Source organism: Vulpes vulpes, chromosome 1, assembly GCF_048418805.1.
Source record: "Vulpes vulpes isolate BD-2025 chromosome 1, VulVul3, whole genome shotgun sequence".
Taxonomy (NCBI): Eukaryota; Metazoa; Chordata; class Mammalia; order Carnivora; family Canidae; genus Vulpes; species Vulpes vulpes.
Window position 1 is genome coordinate 38,877,558 of NC_132780.1, and position 21,791 is coordinate 38,899,348.

Genomic DNA, 21,791 nt, shown 5'->3' on the forward strand with positions numbered 1-21,791 from the left:
TTATATGAACGTACTACCCTCACCCTTTATACATACAGCAAACACTACTACAAATGAAATATTTGTAATTATTTTATTGACTGGGAAGTTGGATGAGATTTAAATTTCTAACTTTCCCTCCAAAACTAAGATGGTCTAGATTTCTTAAAATATACCACCCCACACCCCCAGCACTGTTTGCAATTATACTGTCCTTCAATGTCTTAAGTGATGACTTCTAACATAAAATATGAACTAAGAAACCTCTCTTCCTTCTTTTTCACTTGCAAGGTCATACCAGAAACCCAGAAATTATTCCATGCAGACAGAATTCCACATGCTGCCCTCCCTCTGGATAAATGGAGCTTGTCTACAGTAATTTCTCTGCATTTCTGTACCCACGCACTTATTATGACTGCTGTTGTCCAGCAATATTTTCCCCCACTCATCATCATAACAGCTTCTAAGTATTTGATGGGATTAAACAGAGCCAACCCAATTCTGTCATTTCAGCAGCCAAATTCATGAGTCCAGGCATCAGGATATTGTGATACAATATCCAGAAGCCCATTCTTGCTGGCTGTCATCTGTATGTTGTGTGGGTGGGTCAGCCTAGTTTTGAGTTTTGGAAGCAGATATACACCCTATATAGCAAAGCAGATGAACTGTGATATTAATAGTTGGATTCCTTTGCTCAAACTTGCCCCTGACTTTTTTTTTTAAGTTTGGTACAATCTATGCCTGGTAGCAATCAAGCACAGTCTGCAAAGTATCTGTTTACCTTTTCATTTGCCTCAAATAAGTAATGATTATTTCTTAACGTGGAGAAAAAAAATATTTGTTTATTTTATGTTCCCCACATTAAAATACCTACACCACACCCACACCACACAACCAAGTAAAGGCATGGAAAGCATTTGTTGGGATGGATGATAACAGCAATAATGATAATTAATATTGGCAATAGTATGGCCCATATTTTAAATTATTAGCCTAATGTATTTTAAAACAATTGTACTGCAGCACCTAGCTGGCTCAGTCAGTGGAGTGTGTGACTCTTGATCTTGGGGTTGTAAGTTCAAGCCCCACATTGGGTATAGAGATTACTTCAATTGAAATCTCAAAAAAAAAGTTGTATAGAGAAAAAAATTTTTAATGTGATTTTAAAAAATATTGTACTGCTAATGGCTAGACTATCTCCATTTGGAGAATAAAAAGATTATTGACTGTGATTGAAAGTAGAAAGAAAGCTGTCTGCTTCTTTATATGCAACTTCCTACTTTGTAAATGATGTGGCTCGAACTCTGTATATGAAATAGGTAGCATCTACAGAGTAGGAAAACATCCAGTTGAAGAATTATTAATTTAGCCAAGCGATATTTGAAAACACAGGATAATGTAAAAAAATGAATTCATTTTATTTCATGGACCTCTTCCACATTCTCAATCAACTATTTCCCCAAAATAGTTTTATAGTTTGATAGATTTATCACAATTGGCTCTTCCTATGGCTCAAAATTACCTCTTAGGCTGGAATATATATTTGCATGACGCAAAAATATTACTTGACTATGATTTTATCTTTCTGAAGTATTCTGGAAGATTGATCTGATAGAGTACTGAGCCATGTATGGACTATACTGATATGGTTCACGTGTGTTTGAAAAAATGTTAAGCCAAAAATTTAAAAACCTGGACCCGAAAGAAAATGTGCACATGATTACAACTATATAAAAGTATTATACACATTAGCAAAGAATAAAAATGGATTTGGAAGGTCATAATCTAATATTCATTAGGAGTGCATTATGTGTATAAAGTTTACAACAATGTTAAAAATAAAACAATTATAGGAGGAAAAGTGCCAAGACAACACTTATTTTTAAATAAAGTTTTGTACTATAAAAAACATGCATGTGTAGCCAGAACAATTTATTACTTGGGAGGTATTAGGGATCTAGTGGTTTTCTTCTTCTTCTTCTTTTTTTTTAAAGCAACAGCACAAGATTAATATTTTAAATATTTACTTAGAAACAAAACACCAGTGGCCTCCAGGAAACCATGTGCCAATTTTCCCCTCTGAACCATTTTTACAGACAACTTACAACCTCCCTAAATTATAGGTTTATGTGGAAAAATAAGGGGTTGTTGTATAATAAGGAAGCTGACAAATCTTTAACCATAACAGTACTAGTTATTGCTACTGTAATTTATGCATAGATACTGATTCTAATTAAGTAATAGCAGAGGTTGCCTTTGAATTTATGAGGCTATAATCAGCTCTCTTGTGCTCAATAAATGCCACAGCTACAGTCTGTGGTGTTAATTTCACACTACAGTGGGAACTAGTGGTTGTTGCCAAATATACCCATAAGTCACAGGCAATTTGGATTATTACTAAAGTGTGTGCTGCATCGAGAAATGAACTAGTTCATAATCACTTTTTAAAGTCATTATTGAGTGTTTGTGTATGATAGGTCTTCTGACATTGATGAGGCATAGTGCGGTAACTTGTCTTTTCTCTGAAATCATCTCCAGATAAAATAAATATGCTGAATCCTCTGGAAAAGTAATAATATGAGAAGCTTCCCACTTCCTTAGCTCTCTAGCTATTTCTGGTACATGAGAACTGGAAATAGGACTTTTCCTATAAACTACCCGTGTGTGGTGTTCCCCAAAGGAAAGTACCTGATATGGGGTCATTTCCCTTTGAGAATTCCATGAATTAATGTGATAGGATTTTCTAAATACCATGAGCTTGCTGACAAAACTGTATTCTGTTCTCTTCCAATTTCCTGAAACTGGGTGTGAACTAGAGCATTCTCACTGTGAGGTTTAATGCTAGGCTCACTTTCCTCAAAATGTCACACAAAAAAATGATGAGACATGAACAAAACAGCTCCTATAAACAGTCTCTCTTTCTTCCTTTTACCTTCTCCCTTCTCCTATTTCAAAGGGGGTACTCTTGGCAGTTGGGTTTTAAGAAATTCCACTCAGGACTGCAGCATATTCCACATCTGATTCTTAATCCACAACACTGGAGTGGCTCCTTATGGTCCAGTAGCAAATAGCTGGTGACAATAGGGGTCACCTTTGTGACTGAGTGCAGATTGCATTAATCCCAGAGACAGCATGTCAGGTTGCAGAGACCACAGATTTTGGTTTTGAGTGTATTCACAGCATTCTTCAGGAACCCATTAGGCTCCAGGGCAATCAATGACAACATAATAGGAGGACTATGTTTTCTTCTTAAGGGGCAAGCACAGAATGCAGATGGCTCCCCATGTGATGTTGTTTTTGGCTTGCCAAAAATCAAAATGCCAAGAGACACTGAAACTAGTCAAGGAGTTTCACTGCCTCATTGTATTCTTCCCAATAACATGACACCACGTATCTGATATTTCCTGTATTGCTTCCCATTATTTGCCAAGAGAAGAGTCTTCAAACAGCTGAAAGATCCTGAATCTTGGAGTGGAAGCTGCTCATTTGGTGACAGGCCATGCACGGAAAGGTGGTTTCTGAAACCAAAAGCCAATGCCCTGTGGAGGTAACAGGTATTATAGAGAATGTGTGTGTGTATGTGTGTGTGCGTGTGTGTGTTCTGACCCCTCTTATTAACATTAATTTGTGGTCTCATAGTGGCAAAAAATCGCAACATTTATTCACTTGATTCGTGACACAAAAAGACAAGTCTCTTTTCTACGATTGTATAGATAACACCTAACAAAGGCTCAGGCCCACTGCTTTAAGGACAGAAAGGCTTTAGGGAGAAAATGTGCAGTTGTTGTGCGTTCTCCTCCTTCAATGCAATGTGTAGTTGCCTTGTTTTCTGGAAGGAAGATGGAGATCTATAATGAATCTTGCTAAGTGACCGAAACAGAGTCACAGTCTATTCGTGGTGGCCGTAGAGAGTTATACACTCAGCTCCCCCAAGGGAGAACATTCCATGAGGAGCATTGTTACCTAACAGCTTCTGCAGCAGGCCGTACCTCTGCATCCACCACCTTTGTGCCAAGGCCACAGTCTTCCCAGGCAGCCCCCAGCCAATGAGCGTGGTGGGTGTACTAGCCAAGGGCCTGATATAGGCCAGTTCTGATGGGCAGCATGCACTCTCCTCAACCTGACCAAGGCTTTTGCAGGGCCGCGTTGTGATCTGTGGCTCCTCCTATTCAATCCACCCTCCTTTCCTCTCTCCTTTTCCAGCTGTCAGACCTACATTACTATCGGAAGGCTCTCCTACTCCTGCCACCTGGTCCTTTACCATTTGTGTCCCCAGACATTGCCAAATGTCCACTGAGAGACCACATCCCCTGGATGAGGACCATGAGTATAAGGTAAGAAAGGTCTCCTATAGAGAGCGAGGCATTTGCTCCTCTGGGCTCCTGTGGCACTTAGTTTAATTAAAGCCCTATATAGGCCTGATTGTCATTGTTTAGCTGTCAGGCTCTCACAGGGTACAGGGTCCTCCAAAGGAGCTGTGTCTTTCATATTCACTGCATTTCTCTGGCCTCCTTCTGGATCTGTGTAAAAGGTGCTCATTTAAATGTTGCATCAGGGAAGAGAGGGAGGGAGGGAAGGAGGGAGGACTGGAGAGGGAAAGAGGGCAAGAGCAAGCAGGTAGGCAGCAAAGGGAGCAGGAAGAGTGACTCCATGCTCCCTCTTTACTCTGCTGGCTATAAAGGCTTGCAATATGTTTGTGCCTTTGTGCCTGGTCCTTCCTAGCTCATCGCTTCCCATCTTAGCATTCCTGCATTCTTTCTTTCTATATTATTTGCCTGTTGAGGAACCCATTCATTTGTTGTCTTCTGAATGTTGAAATCCTCTTTGGGTTTTGGATCTTCTCATGGCCTCCCACATGGAGGCTGTTTCCAGGCAACAGCTGGCAGCCTGTTGTCCCTCCCCAGGAGTGGAGAGGAGTTAGCCATCAATAATGTGATCTCACACACCAGGGTGCTGCTCCAGAGGGTGAGCACATTTTGTTTTGGATTAACAGAAGAAAAAAAAAAAATATATATATATATATACTCTGAATAATGCATGGTCCCACATGGAAAGGTAGAAATGCAATCAATGAACTTGGATGATGTCATAATCCACACAAGTAGCAGAAGAGCAGAACTCTAGCCCCCTCCTTGCTCAGTTCTTCTGAGGGTGAGCAGTGTTCCAAGGACTTCAGGAGGCCATTGCATTAATTTCTCTAACAGTAAAAGAGGCCTTGGAGATTTGGAAAGGGATTCATTTGTTTATTAAAATTATTTAAAACTCAGACTAGCAGGAATGAGAACGATGCTGGTAGGCATCACAAAATTCTACTAGTGCCTGTTTTGGCTCATCTTGCTCTCAAAGCCTGCATTCTTGTAAATTGCAAGAGTGAGCAGATGTAGCCAGAGGCAAAGGGACTCTGCCCAGGCTTGGGCCAGGTGTTATGACCCCTTAACCCACACGAGAAATCCTTCCTCTAAGTCTTCTTCTAAATCTGTCCTCCTGATAGAAGTTTTTGCTAAGGTCAAAAAAATGTTCTGTTTGAAGATTTTATTTATTTATTTGAGAGAGAGAAAGAAAGAAAGCATGAGGGTGGGGGGAGGAAGGGGCAGAAGGAGAAGCAGACTCCCTGCTGAGTGGGGCTCCATCCCAGGATCTTGGGATCATGACCTGAGCCCTGTGCCGAAAGCAGCAACGTAACCAACTGCACCACCCAGGTGTCCTCCAAAAAATTTTTTTTTCCTTCTACAGTTCTTAGTCGTTCATATTTTTCATAGTCTACATTAACAGCTAAAATTATCCTTTGCCATGTATCTTTGACATTAAGGAACACTTTGCCACAGTCACCCAGATTGGAATTTTATGGAATCCTAAATTTGTAAGGGACGAATAAATTATTAAACTCAGTAGCTCCCAAATTTTAGTGAATAAAACATTCACTGAGGGAGCTTATTAAAAATTCAGATTCTGATAAGGCCCAGGAATTTGAAATTTTGGGGATGAGTTATAACTTCCATAGAGTAAAATTGCTCCCTTGAGGTGTGCAGTGTGATGAATTTTGGTAATTGTACACAGACACATAACCTCTACTACAATCACAGCATACAACTGTTGTTAACCTACCAAGTTTCTCTGTGCCCCTTTGCAATCCATCTCCTTTTCCTGCCCTTACCTGTACCTGCCGACCCCCACCCCCCCAAACCAACAGGCTGCTTTCTTTCCTGCAATATTGCCTTTTCTGGAATTCCATAAAAATGCAATTATGCTTCATGCAGCCTTTTGTGTTTAACTTTTCTCCTTTAATGCAATGTTTTTGAGATTGCAATTTAAATAGTAATTCTAGATGATTCTGTGTAGGGCGTTCATGGCCATACTTTGAGAAGCACTCATCTGGTACAAACTTCTTGTTTCATAGGTGAGGAAACAGAGGTGTAAATGTCAGTGGCTTGTCTGAAGTGAAATATTACTGAGAAATCATTAGAACTCATGTCCTTGGAGAGCCTTCCTTGAATCATTTACTTTTCCTCTACCTTCCTAGGATGAGAGATTGCATCCCTGAAAAAGCACGTTAACGATCACATCCTAAAAGTACTCTCCTTATTTGGATTCACTTGACCAATGATACGAGGTCCAATGCATGATGCCAGGTGTTTCCTGAGATCCAACGAATGAATCTCCTTTCAATTTTCTCCTAGCTTATAGAAAATTATTTACAAGTCTTTGCTTGAATTAAGATATATTTCCTGGAAGACAGATTATGATTTAGTAACAAAATAACTCTTCAACATTGTTGAGAATAGTACAACTGCTTTTGTACATAGTGAAATGCAATGGACAAGATTCCTAACTTCTCATAGTTGAGAATTCTTGGTTTTTAACTGGACCTCAAGTATCCTCAAGGTCCTTTAAAAGAACTATCTGACTACATAGACTTATTTTTTCTCTGCCTAGTCCCATGCTTCTAGGTTGGAAACCTGTTGTTTTGATGGTGAGGGCTAGTTTTCTGGTTCCCAGGTGACTTTGAGGATATAATGAAATCCATGGAGCCTCCTGGGGGAAGGAGATGGAGGGATATGCAGGCAGGTGATATGGCAGCTAAGTGGAAGATCCAAGACCAGGCAAACCACAGTCAGGGAGCAAGCTGGAAAGGTCCTTGCAGGCCTGGGTATAGCTCTAGGGGATGCTCTAAGAGTGTCAAAGCTATGTAAGTGTGTCGCTGCTGATTGAGTCCTTTGACCTTTGCGGATTCCAGATCTACCCCACCAGAACTATGCACAGGCCTAATTTTACAGAATAGGAAACCAAATATCAGGGAAGACAAAAATTTGCTTATAGCCATTACCTAGCACAGTCACATATGCAGAACCTAGCTTAGCCCCCTTGGGCTGGTATCTAGCTCAATACTATAACCCAGTTGTACTCTCTCATCTGTCCTATGTTCCACTGTTTTCTTTTTTTATTTTTTTAGATTTTATTTATTTATTCATGAGAGACACACAGAGAGACACACAGGCACCCTACTGTTTTCTCTAGAACTGAATGTAGGAGAGTGATGTTGGGTAGCACATCAGCTAATGACTGTTTGTAGGCAGAAGAAAAGACTTCAAAGCCCTTATCATTTGATCATTTATCCACAGGATGATTTTAAAGGGCTAATGATAGTTTATGAGGCTATTTCCATTTTTTGTTGCTTCTCTAAAAATTGGAAGTGCAACCAGTGCCATAAAAATAAAATGGGTTAATCTTCCTTCCAAAGCGGTAAAAGAAAGAGGAAGCAACCAGAATATATCCTTTCAAGTAAGTAGACAATTCTAAAGAAAATACTCTTGATTTTCATTTATAACTTTCCTCTGCTAGTCTTCAGTACTCTAGACTGGGCATTTATAATTTATTGATCCTGGACCAGAATGCTCAGTCTTTGTCTTGCAGAGACCTGTGATCTCCTATCACACCCCCAGGTTGGAGGCAAGATGGATGATCTTGTAATGACTTGCTCCAGTAAAAATCTTCCGTAATCTCCTGGGAGCTAAAAATGTGACTGCTGAGAAAATAAACAAACTGAAGGTGTGAATTATTTTTGATTAGATAACACATTCGCATATAAATCTGTACATTGCAATTAAAATGAAAAACTTGGAAGAATTTCTACACAAGCCACAACACAGACTAAATGTATTTTTGAAGTCCTCAAAATGATCAAGTTCATTTATGGTTCTTAGTCTCTTTCCGCTGAACCTCTCAGTGAGTAGCTGTGACTATGTTCTTCCCTCTACTTTGAATTCCTTTCCTTCTCTTTTTGCTTGTAAACTCTAAATGAGTTTTCAAAATTTAATTTCTGTATCAACCACTATGACTTCCTGAGTATGGTGTATATGACTTCATTAAAACATGTAACTTGTTGTGTTATCACATTGGTTTTCCTTGTTAGACTGTGGGACTATTTTGCTCATCTTTGTGATCTTAGAACCTAGGTCAGTGCCCCACAAGCTATTGATACTCAGTACTGCTAGACCATAGAATGGATGAATGCTACCTCCAATTCTTTCTTGTCACTGGGTCTACCAAAATCACTTACCTATATTCACTGATAGCTTTGGCATATTGCATCGTTTCTTCATTTCATTTCTTCTTCTCTTATTATCCTGAGAGGCTGCCATGGGGTTGATACATCCAACATCCTTGACATGAAGTCAAATGGAATTTTCATTCTAATTCTACTTGATGAATTCATTCCCATGACTCTTGAGTGGAACCGAAATGAATGATTCTTCATTTTGCCAAAATATGTCCCTTCCAAAGCAGCAAATTCCAATATGCTATTCTATGATCTCAATTTCATATCTTTCCATGTGTATTCTTTCATTCCCACTTACACTAGATTCCAAATATGTTAGGAATTCCAGTCCCCTTCTCTAACCTTTTTGGCCTATCTTCACCATGTCCAAATTTATGATTGGTCACTTCAATCCATTACTCACCCACAACCTCACCTCTTTTTACCTTCTACTAATCTTATCCCAGAAATCTTCAGTCTAAACTTTACAACGTAATTATATTCCTCTTATATTGGGGTCATTGAACATTGTTGGAGAAAATAATGTAACCTGGCAAAATTATTGCCTGTATAAGTGTTGGCATCCAATGTGCCTTCAGTGCTACTAAAAATCCTTGTTCTTGAGGAGCTATAGACTTTTAAAGTCTTAGCATGATGTTAACTTGCTGTTTCAGACACCTTTTACACCTAATGCCAGAACTTCTTGGCCTTACCTTTCTTGTGGGCCATGAACTGTTAGTTTTGCCCCAGACACCACGCAAAGATCTGCTTTGTATGGACTTAGAGAGTAATGCAGGCATGTCATCTTCACATGGGCACAGTAACTCATGTCCTGCCCCAAGGCTTCTCTGGAGACCTGCTAGGCATCCAGATATTCGTGAACGTAGTGCAGTGGGGGTTAACACTCTCTGGAGCAAAACTCTGACCAATGGAGATAGGAGCTACTGAAAAAATTCTTATCTCTTTATTCTCGTTCCTTCCCTGGACTGTCCTGCAATATTTCACAATATTTCACATTTCATATTTCCAAAGATGGACCTCTGGTGTCACTTAATCAGTTGCACTTGGTACCAAGCAACAACCATCTCAGTAATACACCTTCTCATACTTGTTCGTACTCCATTCTGTCTCCCTTCCCTTCCCCCTCCATCCCACTTCCTTGGAATTGTGCTGCCACCACTCCCAGCCAAGTGTTACAAAAGATGCTATTGCCCTGGGCTCAGTGCTAGATAAACTGGCTAGAATACTTTCTATGCCCATATCATTTTCACTCTCAAAAGAAAACTTTCTTTGTATTTCATAGAGAGAATAGAGGATACTAGGGGTGAAATTTTTCAACTTTCTTTACACATGCAAACTTAATGATCTGTTCCCATGTCTGTCTCCAGTCTCAGAGAAAAGATATCATTTCTCCAACAGAAATCTAATTTCTTTCACTGTGCTTTGGAGCCTAGCCTAGAATCTCCTCCTTTCTTTAATTTTACCATCTCTTTTTCTAGAGATCCTTCTCTGTATGTTCCATCCTTACCCATTTACATGAAACCATCCAAGCAAAGGCCACCAAACATTTCATCATTACCTACTCTCATCGACAGCTTTTAATACTAATTTCCCTCAGGTTCTTTTTATTTATTTTATTTAAATCTTATTTTTAAGTTTTTATTTTATTTCCAGTTAGTTAACATACAGCGTAATATTAGTTTCAGGTATATAATATAGGGATTTAATATTTCCAAATATCACTGGTGCTCATCACAAGTGTACTCCTTAATCCCCATCACCTATTTCACCCACCCCTCCCCAACCTACCTCCCCTCTGGTAACCTAAGTTTATTCTCTACAGTTATGAGTCTGTTTTGTGGTTTGTCTCTCTCTCTCTTTTTAACCTTGGCTCATTTGTTTTGTTTCTTAAATTCCACATGAGTGAAATCATATGGTGTCTGTTTTTCTCTTACCAACTTATTTCATTAGCATAATACTTTCTAGCTCCATCCATGTCATTGCAAATTGGCAAGATTTTATTCTTTTTATGGCTGAATAATATTCCATATAATGGAAAATTCCAATATAATGAGATATTACTCAGATATGTATATATATATAATATACGTATATATTATATATATGAAATATATAATGGAATATTAGTCATATATGTGTATATAATATATATATACACATCTCACGTCTTCTTTGTGTCTATATATAGACACACACACACACCTCATATCTTCATTCATTCTTTAGTTGATGGACATGAGCTGTTTCCATATTCTGGCTATTCTAAATAATGCTGCTATAAATATAGAGGTGCATGTATCCCTTTAAATTAGGGTTTTTGTATTCTTTGGATAAATACCTAGTAGTGCGATTGCTCAATCTAGGGTAGTTCTATTTTTAACTTTCTGAGGAACTTCCATACTGTTTTCCAGAGTGGCTGCACCAGTTTGTATTCCCACCAACAGTGCATGAGTATTCCATTTTCTCCACCTCCTTGCCAACATTTGTTGCTTCTTGTGTTGTTGATTTTAGCCATTCCGATTAATGTGAGGTGATATTGCACTATAGTCTTGATTTGAATTTCCCTGATGATTGAATGATGTTGAGTGTCTTTTTGTGTGTCCATTGGCCATCTGTATGTGTTCTCTGGAGAAATGGCTGTTCATGTCTTCTACGTATTTTTAATTGAATTATTTGGGGTTTTTTGGAGTGTTAAGTTGTTTAAGTTCTTTTTTTTATCTTGCATACTAACCCTTTATTGCATATGTCACTTATAAATACCTTCTCCCATTCTATAGATTGCCTTTAAGCTTTGTTTCCTTTGCTGTGCAGCTTTTTATTTTGATATAGTCCCAATCATTTATTTTTGGTTTGTTTCCTTTGCCTCAGGGGACCTATCTAGAAAAAAATTTGAGACACTCTTTTATTCCTTAAACTCTTTCCACCTTTAATTCCAAGACACTACTTTCCTAAATCCCAAACCTGATCTCTGGCTGTTCTTTCTCAGATGCCTTTTCTGACATTTTTTTCTCTGACCACGTTTAAAGCAGATTTGTGAAAGATTGCATCACCCTCTCCATCCTCCCCCATCTTCCATTGTCCTTCACTCTATAGACTTTTCCTATGGAATCACATCCATTGTTGTGGTTCTTACTAATACCAATATTTTGATGATTCTCAGTTCTCTTCTAACTCAAATGTATGTGTTGAATACCAGGTCCACATTTCTAACATCATGATCAATGTCTGTCTTCATCTGTCAAATCGACTCAACATGGCAAAATTCTCACATATGTATTGTGTTCTTTCTATACACGGTGCTATTCTCTGCAAGATCCACATGTCAGAATCCTTTTCACCCTTTGAAACCTACTTTATTTTTTTTAAAGATTTTATTATTATTTATTTATTCATGAGGGACACACACACACACACACACACACACACACACCCCACACACACACACAGAGGCAGAGACAGGCAGAGGGAGAAGCAGGCTCCATTCAGGGAGCCCAATGTGGGACTCGATCCTGAGACTCAGTCCTGGGACTCCACGATCATGCCCTGGGCTGAAGGCAGGTGCTAAGCTGCTGAACCACCCAGGGAACCCCCCTGAAACCTACTTTAATGTTATCTTCAAACCTTGCCCAATTCCTTCAGGTACAGATGAGCACCCTGTCTTTTGCCTTCACTCTGGTGAATTTCTTCCAACAAACATTTATTGAAATTTTACTTTATTTTAAGCCCCAGAGGAAGAGAAATTAAAGAAGCTCACACATCAGCAGAGAAGTACAAGCTCCTCTAGGAATGGAGACACACAAGAGCATCTGGTAAGGCCATGGTTTTCACAGTGTGATTTGTGGACTCCTAGAGGTCCCTGATACTCTCTCAGGGGGTCCACAGGAGAAAAACTACTTTTATAATAATGTCAAGACATTGTTTGCTTATCTACTATATTAATATTTGTACTAATGATGGAAAGCAATCATGGATAAGTTTCATGGTGCCTGACAATGAACCAAGGGCACAGCACTAAATTAGTAGTTGTTGAATTCTTCTTTTCCATTCACTCACAGTAAGAGAAAATGCCAATTTCATCTGAGGAAGTCCTTTTTGAATCAGAAAAAATTATTAATTTTAAATCTCAATCCTTGAGTATAAGTATTTTGAACAGCCTGTGTGAGAAAATGAGAAGTACACACAAGGTACTTCTACTGCATACTGAAATATGGCAGTTATCTTGAGGGAAAGCACTTGTGCAATATTTGAGTTGTAAGCTGGAGTGGCCACTTTCTGTGAAATGCCAATTTACCTGATTGCCTGGCTGATGAGCAAACTGTGGTTATTTAAACTTATGTAGGTATTTGGGAATTTTTTTTTTTAAATGAGTGAGTGAGCTTGTCTCTTATGGAAAACAATGGACTGTATTTCTTACTAATGATAAAATTCAAGCTTGCAAGTGAAAATTAGGATTTTGGAAAACATATTAACCTTTAAGTTTGACAGATTCTTAATATTTCAGGATTTTTTTAGATTGGTGGTGATATTAACAATGTGATTTTTAAAAATATTATATGAGATGGGTCAACATTTGGAAGATATGAATAACTCAGTAAACCAGTGTTTTCCCAATGACCAATGCATGATGTTAGAAAATCATTCATGGGTAAAGATCCTTTCAGAATGAAAAATAGACAAGTAAATTTTTTTTAATTTCATAGAGTAGAAAAGTTCATTGAAATGGTTTTAGATTCCACATTGCAACTAACCTTTAAAAAATGACAACTTGGCAAGTTTTGATAGAGTATTAACAAGAATACCCACAATTATCTGAAAAAGGTATTAAAATACTCCTCCCTCTTCCAACTACATATCCATGTGAGGCCAGATTTTCTTCATACTTTAAGTAAAACAACATATCTATGGCAGATTGAATGCAGAAGCAGATTTGGGAAACCAGCTGCCTTCTATTGTGCCAGACATTAAAAAGATTTGCAAAAGCATAAAACAACTCTACTTTTCTCACTAATTTTTTTTTGGAAATATACTTTGTTAAGAAATAATTTTCAAAAAAATTAAGTAAAATCATGCCTTTCATACATATGTGGAAATGAACAGAGGTTAAGGATCTTTTTCCATGTGTTAATTGACAAAGGAGCCAGACAGATATGACAAAGAGTAAAAAATAAATAAATAAATAAATAAATAAATAAATAAATAAAACTTTAACTCAAATTTATATGGTGTCATCACCAGAAATGACATCCCTCTCACCAAATCTCACACTTTCCAGTCAGTTCCCTCAGTCTCTTATTCTCCCTGCACCTGTTCCTCAGTCTCTTTGCCATCTCTTCTCCTTGTTCCTTTATCTGTCTTTCTTACATCATTTTCGGTGTATGGTGTATAGAAATTAATTATAACTGGAGGCAAAAGAGGTTTTTCCAATCTAATCCTTATCAGGTCAGAATTTGCATGTCTACATCTATAATTTACAGAGTTACTAAATAGCTTAAAGAAAATGTTTAGAGTTTGATAACCCAGAAGAGTATCCTATGGACAATGCACAGGTTCACACTGAAATAAATTTTTCTTAATAAATTAATTTTTGTTAAAAAATGTTAGTTGTATTAAGAAATGGGCTTACTATTGTTATTTTAAAATGACATAATAAACCAATATTTAACAATTTTTCATTTTATATTTCTAATATGGCAAATGTACATAGATTTAACCCATACAAAGAAAAACTCTGGGGGACCTTAATACTTATTAAGAGTATAAAGAGGTCCTTTGACCAAAAAATTTGAGAACAAATGACGAAAGGACTTGAGAAATTAAAATTAGTTAACCCCCATGTCTGTATTAGGAATTCCTTAAAGGTCAACCATATCTGGTTTAACTTCTTCCAGGGAAAACTGGGCATGTTCTCTTCTCCTTACCCCCCTCCCAGTACCTGGATGCTGCTACAAGTAGGTCATTTGGGGCCACTTAAGGCTAATCAAACCCATCATGCTTTGCACCTCTACAAAGGCTATTGGCAAAGCATAAGTTACTCTGGTCATCTTTCGATCCAACTTTCCCTAATCCCTTCTATCCTAATCCTTTGCAAGGTCCCCCAGATTCATAAATAGATTTTCCTCTTTTCTTGACCTCATCATGAAATAATTTTTCATGTCTGGTCTATGCTGAAAACTGACCTCCCCTGAAAGTTCTGCTTCCTTGCAAGCTTTATGGAGGGGTAGCTGATCTTTCTTCACATATCTTAGAGTTAGGGGCAGTGTGGGCATCCTCCTACTCCCCACTATTTCACAGAGACCATTAATCCACCCTTTTATGCACTGAACAGGTTTGTTTGAAGCTAATACCATCCACCTTCTCTCATTGCTATCAACCCACTACCCCCTCATTTGTTCAAAGTTAGTGAAGACTTAGGCATGCATCAACAGTCTTCTGATCTAATTTGTTAGCATTTTAGATGAAAAATCCTTCCTGTTTTGTGAACTTTTCAAGCTTAAAGGCTTCCACCCTATTTCCATGATCATATCCTAAAACTTGTCATCACCAGAAATGACATCCCTCTCACCAAATCTCACACTTTCCAGTCAGTTCCCTCAGTCTCTTATTCTCCCTGCACCTGTTCCTCAGTCTCTTTGCCATCTCTTCTCCTTGTTCCTTTATCTGTCTTTCTTACATCATTTTTGGTCTCATTATGACCACGGCAAAAATTTCTTCAATCACTCTTTTGCCAAAGTCTTTGATTCTCAGTGTCCTCCTTTCATCTCATGAATATCCAGGAGACTCATAATTTTACAGATTTCCAACAAGGTGCCTTCTCCATGCCCACTCACCGAGTTCTAATTTTTTTTTTTTATGATAGTCACAGAGAGAGAGAGAGAGAGAGAGGCAGAGACACAGGCAGAGGGAGAAGCAGGCTCCATGCAGGGAACCTGATGTGGGACTCGATCCCGGGACTTCAGGACCACTCCCCGGGCCGAAGGCAGGCGCCAAACCACTGCGCCACCCAGGGATCCCCACTCACAGAGTTCTAAGTGCTACACATGAAGGTTGGTGCCACTGCAATTTCCTGTTCTCTAATTTCATGCAGTCTCCAAGACCTGTAGTATCTGTATCTCAGATACATTTTCTGAGCCAATGCTCTCCAACTTCTTTCATGCCTCTCTAGCCTTCTCCACCACTACCTTTTCCTCCTGTGCATCAGGAACGTCTTTACATCCTTCCTCCATACGTGCACAGTAAAAGGATGCCATCATGTGAGAACTCTCCATTTCCTGCCACTCCTACCCACAGTTGCATCCATATGTATCTCTGCTTCCTCTTCTTTGGCCATAGTGGAAGAGTTGGAAGGTGTTCTTTCTGAGGTCAATCTCTGCCTGCTGGTTGGGGCAGACAGGAGCTGTGCCTAGGGTAGAAGGATGTAGCCAAATTGCCATGACCCCAGGTGGAAAAGCTCAGGAAATAAAGGCCCTAATCTCATTTATTTTCTGTCCTTTTCTCTCACTGGTGCCTTCCATTGACTGAGCACAGTTGGAAGCCAGAGGGCAAAGGAGCCCATCCATGCCATCTATACACTGTCGATCTCCCAGGATACAGAGCAGAGGAGAGAAGATGGAAAGTAGATCTAGAAGGTCAAAAGAAAATATCCAGCCCATCTTCCTTTCTCAGGGCTGGGAACTGAGAAGGACCTTCTAGCATTTGGCATTTCAGGGGAATGTGATCCTCGGGGCACACCCGGAGTTCCAACCAGTTAGTGTGCAGGGGGCACGAGAGCAGAGAGGATTGAACTGGGACCCTTGTTCCACATTCTTCTGTACATATGTTCTCTGGCTGGGAAAGAGTTTGACATTCCATCAACATTACCCCTAAAATGGAAGATGGCACCATCATACCGTTCCCTTTGTCTGCCTGCCCAGAGCCCCTGTGATGGACTTTCTGTGGATGTGTCCCTCCTCCCTTTTCCTTAATCCATCTCGGGATATGGAGATGCTTGCACTGCCCCGGGTGAAGGAGTACCCCCAGAGGATTTCACAAGGTTCAAGCAGCAGTTCAGTAAAAAAATTACTTACCTAAGGGTTTCTTTTTGAGGTTACTTGCTCCAATCACCTACAGTGGACAGCTGGACTAAATGCATAATGGATGAGTTCGGAGAGAGGTAAGATAATGAAATTTGCTGCTTCTTTCTATTATAGCTAACTTAACTCCTCTAGCTCTTCCTTGCTCCGGATCACACTGAAGCAGCCCTAACTATTGCAGCAAGAGATTGCTTTTGACGTTAAGTGTATATGCTTCGATTAGTCATACAAATTAATCTGTATTCAGTCACTGTGCATAAGAAATGAAACCAGAAGGACTTCCAAGGTCTGTGCCTTGCCACAAAAAAATACGTCCAAGCTATGTTAATGTCATACTTAACATACTGTGATAAGATGGAGAAGATGAGTATCTACCTTTTTGATTTAGATTTGAGGTTGGATTGGATAGCTCTGTGCCACAGCCTGCCAGGTCTAGATTGCAAGCAAATCCCCTTCTCTGAGATCAGAGCTGATAATAGGAAAGGAAGTCACCCAGTGAAAATGAGCTGAGCCGCTTACAAAAGACTTCCTCAGTGCTTCTGTTTATATAGGCAAATTACTCACCCAGGTGGCTCCTAGGCCACTGCACTCCCTCCCTGGCTTCCGCCTGTTCTTTTTGGGATTTATCACAACTAGAAATTTATTAAAAATGTACCCTCCGCTCTTCAGAGAACAAATATGAAAATCTGGTTTCTGAAGATATCAGAACCATTTATTTTTGAAGTTGGCAGCACCGGCTGTGAACATTGCTCCAAGATGGATCTCTTCTGTGGAAGGAGGAGTTATATATTTTTCAGGACAAGCTTTTCTCCTTTCATCCACAAGAAACAATAAAATATTAAATATGGTATGAAAAAATTAAAACATTTTGAAAGGGAAAGAGCAAGCAAATCCTACGCCCTGACTGGCAACCACTGCAGAGAGCCTGTCTGATAATAGGGAAGAGAAAGTGGTCTGTGGTCTGGGACCTGGGCTCTGTGATCACTGCATCTGCTCCCAGCTCCCCTACAGAGCTGGCTGCCCCTGAGCCAGGTGACTCCCCTCGCTGAAAAGGGGATGGAAGGGAGCCGATGGGGCATCTTTGAGGCAACTGTCCATGTCTGGCCATGACCCTCTTAAAGAGAACTAGTTGAAATGTGAAAAAGTCAGCCAGCTAGCTAGTTAGCTGCTTGTTTTTCACCAGTGGGAACAGATGGCTTGGTACTACAAAGACCTGGGTATGAATGGCAGTTCAAGCACTCTCCCACTATGTGAACTTGGAAAAATTACTCCTCTCCTCTGAGATCCATTTTCTCATCAGGAAAATGACGATAATAATAACCACTATCTACCTGAAGGAATTGACTGCAATCATGAATATAAAGTGCCTGGCCTACCATCATCCCAGGAGCAAACGCTTATATATACTTTTCCTGCGCCAGGTTTTCTCCTAAGCACTTTGTGTATTAACTTATCTAATCCTAGAGTGACCATACAATATAGGTACTATTTTTATCACCCCTTGACAGATAAAGAAACCCAGGCACAACAAAGACACACACCTGCTTGTAAGACAGAGTCAAGATTCAAATCCAGGCAGTCTGGTCCTGGCCCTCAATTTCTAGACTGGTCTTCTTCACTTTGGAAGAGTCTTACATGGTTTAATGTTCATTTTCCCTGACCTGTAGTAACAGTGGGTTTGTTCTTTCCACAGAAATGAAAGGGAGCTTTGCTATTGTTATTTTTGCTTAGACATGGCTCCCATGAACTCGAGAGAACATCTTAGGACTCTGGATTTCTTTTTTGCAGTGAATGCCCTTTCTTTTCACGGTCTAAAAAATCCAACATGCTAAGGTTGACACTATTTAAGTCCACTGTGTTCCAACAGAGACCTGCTGACTTAGTTACAGTGATGGACGAACAACTGGCTGTTGAAGTACTTTCAATTTTCATCCGGTTGTCAGGGAAATTGTGAAGACATTGTCAAGCTGGAGAATCACAGATCATCAAGATGCAAACCCAGAGTTATGAGGCTGTCAATGTACTTAGACATCAATTGCCAATCAGCACCCTTTACTTAGCAAAAAAAATGAGTCACTGTCACTTTTGTAGGTGACAACAAAGGGACACCATGTTCAAACAAGTTCTTGGCCTAAGACTTATATAGTAGTCCTGTTCAACATTAATTGATGTGTTTTTGTAAATGTGAATGAGATGGTCATCAATACATAGTTATGAGTGATTGAGTGAATTAACTGGAAGCTGCCTGGGAAGTTAATTTTGTAAAGAAATTGAAATCAAATTTTAAATTCAGAGAGAAATTTACTTTTTTTGGAAAGTCATTTTGTGTCATGAAGCCATCTTATGGGATGGAACTATGTTCTGGTGAGTGTACCTATTCAACACATTCAAGTATTGGAATGACACACATGCATCCACATACATGTTTATATAAAAATGTATTATATGTACATTCATATATATAAAATCAGCAACAGTGACACAGAACATAATCCTGAGCCTGTGAAAGGCACTGGGGCTTGTGAATGAAGTTCCCACAGGTGCCACAGTTGTTTCATTTTCTGCAGTAGCTACCTGTGAGTTGTTGGCAATAATCCAACAGTAATCAGACACCATCTGTGATTGCCTTTCTGTTTGACATCAAAACCTTGCTGAATAAAAATACCCCTTTGCTCCCATCACCATTCCTCCCCTTGCCCCACCAAGCTCTCCCAACAGACCTCAGGGTTCCTCTCTAATCAATTCATTTCTACAAAAGAGGCACACACAGTCTAACAGCTTAACGGCAAGTTGAATTTTTCAAGTGTCTAAGTGTAAACCTTACAATCATGTATCAGTAGCGATATGAGTATGAGCTAAAGCAGACAAATCTTAAATTCCTACACCAGGTTTATCAACAGTTCAGTCCAGTAACAATTTTAAATTCTCCTAACTACAGCCGATGATGCAAATATCAGACCAGCACTAAAACCATGAGTCCAATACATCTGAAAAAATATGAAGGTGATTTCTACCCACATTTCAGTTCTCAGAAGGTCCTGTCTAGCTAATATGTGATTCGGTTCAGTATGTACTTGTGGTGTCTTATTTACATAAGGAAAGGAAACAAATGAGATGGGGTTGGGACTTTATCAGAATGGGTGTGGAGTAGGAGAGCTTGGAATCGGTCTATTGGACTTGAAACTAATTTTAGGTCTAAGAATATATGCATATGGCATTCAGTCCCTTAGCGATGTTTACAGATTCTTCTCTGAGACAAACACCTTTTCTTTTCTCTTCTTTCTTTTCTGTTTTTGTTTGTGTGTGTGTGTGTGTTTGTTTGTTTTGAGAGAGTGAGCAAGAGTGAGTGCCTGTGAGTGGGAAGGGGCAGAGGGGAAGAAAGAGAGTCCCCAGGCAGACTCCTTGCCCTGTATGGAGTCCAGCACAGGGCTCAATCTCACAACCCTGAGATCATGACTTAAGCTGAAATCAAGAGTCAGATGCTTAATCAACTGAGCCACCCAGGTGTTCCCACCACTTATTTTCTTTAAATGTTTAATCCCCACACATTTCCTGTTCAACTAAGGTATGAATCCTGTGTAAGGTAGAGGGAAAAGATATCACTGGGTGTGGGTGGTGATTCCTTTGCCTTTCCCCTGGCAGTAATGCAGCCAATGTTCCCTGTTACTACTTTTAGACCCTTTTATTTTCTGGGCAGAGGCTGAGCGAAAGGAGATAATTCACTCCAAACGTAGAATAAAATAGACAGGAAGAACTGAGAAGCTTTGAGCCCTCATTGACTATAAAGGGACAGAGCAAAGAAAAGTCAAAGACTTAAAAAAAAAAAAAAAAGAAACAGTCAAAGACTTGTGTGAGGTGTTAGAGCTGAGTGGGTGTGGGAGGAACCTGTGGGAGGACCAAGGGGACCAGTCATGGCAGGGAAGAGGGAGTCGGCAGAGAGAAGCTTGGATTCATATAAATCGGGTAACAGAAACACAGAAAAGAGGAAATGACGGACAGGCACATGGAAACAGGGGAAGATGATGGGAGTATAGATTTGGGAACCAATTGCAGGAAAGGGTCAGTTGATATCTTGATCAATTTTGTTTGATACTATCCTTGATCTTATCAGGTTTTTTGAAATAAATTAATTTACCTTAGGAAAAAATGTGCATTCCAAAAAAAATGTTCATTCCAATTCAAAATAGACTGAACATACATGTTCACTGTTATCCCTCTAGAAGCTACATTTAAGTGATAATGAAAGTCTTTGAGAGTAGAAGGAGAGTGGGGAGGGAGAATTGTAATACATGACAAACTTCATGATATTTCTAGAAGATGGAAAGTAGTTGGAAGCCTCTAGACCAAAGTAACAGAGGGGGAAAAAATACACAGCCCAGAATGTGCTATGAGGGTCTTCAGTGGAGGAGGGCATCCACCTGTCTGGAAGGTCTAATGGCTTGGTCACAGGAATAATGAGAAAGAAGGGGTGGGCAGAAGATGTAAAACTGGAGAGGGTTGTATGAAGGTCAGTGCACGGCAAGCCCACTTGTTCCCTGACCCTAACAGAGCTGTATGCGGTATGGCCATTGCCTCTAGGATCCTTCTCTAGAGATACTAAATAAATAAATCAGGGAAAGCAAGGACCTCTCAGAAGTGTTGACATCTCAGCAGAAGATCTTCCACACTCCTTGAGCTACCAGGGAACTCCATGCCCACTTACCATAACATGGTCATTCAGCTTGCCCTGGCCGTATTTACACATAGGTCTTTCAGAAAGATGCCCAGACAAGAAGAGGTCTATTCAGGAAACAAATCTTCTTACTGAGAGGAGGAGGAAACACACACCTTCATTATTAACTTGTATCCTCCAAGGAGAACCAAACACATGAGGAATACAGTAGCATGAAAGACAAATACCACAGCTATTGGAGAAAATATACATAATTCAGAAAACAGGGGACTTTACAAAACCTTCGAATACCGTCAAAGAAATCTGAGAAGACACTGTATCCTAGAAAACAAATGGCTGTGCAACAGGAACATAGAATAAGGAAGAGTGCCCAGGAATTCAGTATAATTGCTATGAGATAAAGTGGAGGAAATCTACAAAACATGGAGCAAAAAAGACAAAAATAAGATAAAGAAAGTGACAGGGAAGCTTCATTTAAGAAGTCTGTCTTCTGATTCATGAAGGTTCAAGAACA